This window comes from Pongo pygmaeus, chromosome 20, assembly GCF_028885625.2.
Source record: "Pongo pygmaeus isolate AG05252 chromosome 20, NHGRI_mPonPyg2-v2.0_pri, whole genome shotgun sequence".
NCBI classification, from domain to species: domain Eukaryota; kingdom Metazoa; phylum Chordata; class Mammalia; order Primates; family Hominidae; genus Pongo; species Pongo pygmaeus.
The window spans coordinates 34775498-34779308 of record NC_072393.2 but is presented as its reverse complement, the minus strand read 5'-3'; positions in this window follow the sequence as shown (position 1 = coordinate 34779308).

Here is a 3811-nt window from a genome sequence, read left to right as displayed (position 1 = left end):
CGTAGTTTCGGCTAATGGAGTGTCTGGATAAACATAGGGCTCTCTGGGTCCTAAGAGAGCTTCTTCACTGCATTTCTCAGGTTTGCTGAGACACTTGAAGGGTTTGCAGGAAAGTCACTGTAGGCTGCATGGGACTGTGTGCATGTAGCTCGCACCTCCCGCCACCTATTTTGACCTGTGCTCAACTCTGGGAAAGCACCCATTGGCTCCAGACCTCGGGGCTATGTGTTTATATTTGTATGAGTCTGTTTAGGTCAAAATATGGGAAAGTAAGAGAGAGAAAGGACCTTATATAAAATCACCCAAACTGGAATTGGGGCACAGCTGGGAAGCACAGAGATCTGGCTTTGTGGTGCCTGAATCCCAAAGCCGTGCTGCAGGCAGGGGACACACCTCCCCTTCAAGATACTTGAAGCCAGGCTGGGAGCAGTGGCTCACGTTTGTAATCCCAGCACTTCTGGAGGCTGAGGTGGGAGGGTCACTTGAGGCCAGGAGTTTGAGACCAGCCTGGGCAACATGTGAGACTCCATCTCTACAAAAAAATTAACAAAATTAAAAATTAGCCAGGCGTGGTTGCACACACTTGTAGTCCCAGTTGCTCTGGAGGCTGAGGTGGGAGTACTGCTTGAGCCCAGGAGGTCAAGGTCAAGGCTACAGTGAGCTATGATTGCAACTGCACTCCAGCCTGGGCAACAGAGTGTGACCCTGTCTCAAAAAACGAAAATGATTTGAAGCCAGAGGGGATCTGAAGCTATTTAAACCTGATTCAGTGCAGAGGTCAACCCCTCAGCAAAGCTTCCTGAAAGGAAAAGGGGTGCCCTTTCTGGGAAGTGGAAAGACCCTTTGGTCTTCTCCAGTCTCTGCTGTTCTTTAATATACAACACCCAGCTTGAAATGTAAAAAATAGTGTATACGACACCCACAGAAATAGGACACTGTGACCCACAATCGTGGAAAGAAAGTCACTAGAGCAGAAGCGTAGGTGACCCAGATGCTGAACTGGAAGACGAGGCCTTTAAAATACTATTATAAATAGATTAATAAACTTAGAGGGAAAGATGGGTCAAATAGGTGAGCAGATGAGGAATTTTCAGCAGAGGCATGGAAATTCAAAGCTAAAAAATACTTTCAGTGTTCCCTGTGATGGTAAATATCTTCATGTTCCAATTTAACAATTTTTTTTTCCCCTTAGAGACAGGGTCTTGCTCTGTTTCCTAGGCTAGAGTGCAGTGGCTTGATCATAGCTCACAACAGCCTTGAACTCCTGGGCTCAAGCAATCCTCCCGCCTCAGCCTCCTGAGTGGCTGGGACCATAAGCGCATGTCATCATGCCTGGGTAATTAAAAACATTTTTGTAAAAATGGGGGGTCTCACTATGTTGCCCAGGCTGGTCTTGAACTCCTGGCCTCAAGCAGTCCTCCCACCTTGGCCTCCCAAAGTGCTGGGATTATAGGCATGAGCCACTGCACCCAGGCAGACTTAACACTTTTATAACTACTGAGAATACTTCCCCAGACCATACACCCTCTTCCTTTTTTTTTTTTTTTGGCTTTTTTTTTTTTTTTTTTTTTGAGACAGAGTCTCGCTCCATCACCCAGCTTGGAGTGCAGTGGTGCCATCTCAGCTCACTGCAACCTCTGCCTCCCGTGTTCTAGCAATTCTTCTGCCTCAGCCTCCCGAGTAGCTGGGACTACAGGCATGCGCCATCACACTCTGCTAATTTTTGTACTTTTAGTAGAGATGGGGCTTCACTATGTTGTCCCGGCTGGTCTCAAACTCTTGACCTCAAGTGACCTGCCTGCCTGGGCCTCCCAAAGTGTTGGAATTACAGGCGTGAGCCACCTTGCCCAGCCACACTCTTCCTTTGTAATCATCTGATAAATATTTATCTTCCTCAAGCCCTGAAGCCTCTTTGGGGCCTCATGTCTAGCTTATCACATGAAGGAATCCCTGGGGACCCCTACCAACCTCCCTGCAGCCCAGGTACCACCGGTGCTAGAGAGAGAGGGACCCTAGGAGAAGCTCTCTGGGTGCTCTGGGGCCTGAAGGCTGCTTCACTGCCAGGAGCCCTCAGCTGTCTGAGGCTTCAGGGGCTTCAGCTGTCTGAAGTGCTGGGACGTGGAGATTGTCAGCTTGTAGAATGTCCCCCTTCTGGTCTGGACTCAGTGTCATTTCCATCTTCTCCATGCTATCACTAGTCCTGTGGTCTCAGCCACTCAGAAGGCTGAGATGGGAGGATCGCTTGAGCCCGGGAGTTCGAGGCTGCATTGAGCTATGATTAAGCCACTGCACTCTAGCCTGGATGACAGAGTGAGCCTTGTCTCTAAGAGGGGAAAAAAATGAAAAATGTTAAATCTGTATGTGCAGGCGTTTACCATCACCTCATTCCTGAGGCTTCAACCCTGCCTGTCAATGCACAATTCCGAGGACCGGCCCTCATTTCATACCTGGCGCTTATCTACAGAGCAGCAGGGGCCGGGGCTGGGGTGCAGTTGCTCTCTTTGTGAGCTTGAGGAAGTTCCCCTGTTTCTCTTGGGTCTTTAGGCTTCTTGAGGATCCCCAGAAGCCATGAGCCTCTGGATGGAGGATACAGCTTTAGCACCACACCTGGCGGCCCCTGTTGGCCTTTCCTTTTGGAGCACTGGTGGCTTTGAGGGTTGCCCCTGGCTTCTTTCCATCGGGAGCCAAATAGTAAAACATGACCCAGCATTGCAATGCTGAAAATTGGGTTATAATTTTCAGATTGTTAGGTTTCTACCATCTTATATTTTATTCAAGAATGTAGGGAACTCTGACCGGGTGTAGTGGCTCATGCCTGTAATCTCAGCACTTTGGAGGCCGAGGCGGGCAGATCACTTGAGACCAGGAGTTTGAGACCAGCCTGGCCAATATGGCAAAACCCCGTTTCTATTAGAAATACAAAAATTAGCCGGGTGTGGTAGTGGCTTGCCTGTAATTCCAGCTACTCGGGAGACTGAGGCATGAGAATTGCTTGACCCTGGGAGGCAGAAGTTGCATTGAGCTGAGATTGTGCCACTGCACTCCAGCCTGGGCAACAGAGTGAGACTTGATATAAATAAATAAATAAATAAATAAATAAATAAATAAATAAATAAGGCTTCTTGACACCTGGATAAGAACTGCCTTTAATATTAATTTGGCCATTTGGACCATGACACGTTATTTCGGCATTTATATTTATTGATTTACATATTTTCTCCCCCGGGGAGGTCTTGGAATATTAGACATAAAAGGTGCCCAAGGTTTGCAGCGGTGTTCTCTGGTCTGTCACTTGATGGCATTCTAACACAAGGAATGAGACGATGGCTTGCGGCTTCTTTCCTCAGTCTGGGAATTATTTCCCTCCACACCTGTCAAAAATCCGGTTTACTGGCCACTTCAAAGAATCACAGCCGTTGTGACTAGAAACTGCAGACATCCAGAAGCTGAGGGCATTTCTCTATAAACAATGTAACTGGTTTTTGATCAACACCTCCAGAATAGACAGGACAGAGTCAAGTGGTTTAAGTAAGATAGAGGGCAAAAGGAGAGAGAAATTACGAGACCCTGGGGAAGAGGCGGGATTGTCGATGACATCTGGAAATTGATGGTGCATCAGTGAGGCGGAAGGAGAGGAGGGGGTGCTTCCAGATGGCAGGATTCACGGCTAGATTGTGGCTGTTACGAGACAGGGCTGCTTTGAGGAAGGTGAGGGATTGATTTCCACTCCTGTCTGTTTTTTTTTCTTTTGGAGGTGTCCTTTACCCCTTTTTCTATGAAGTGGTTTTCTGCCCAGTGACCTTGTTATTAC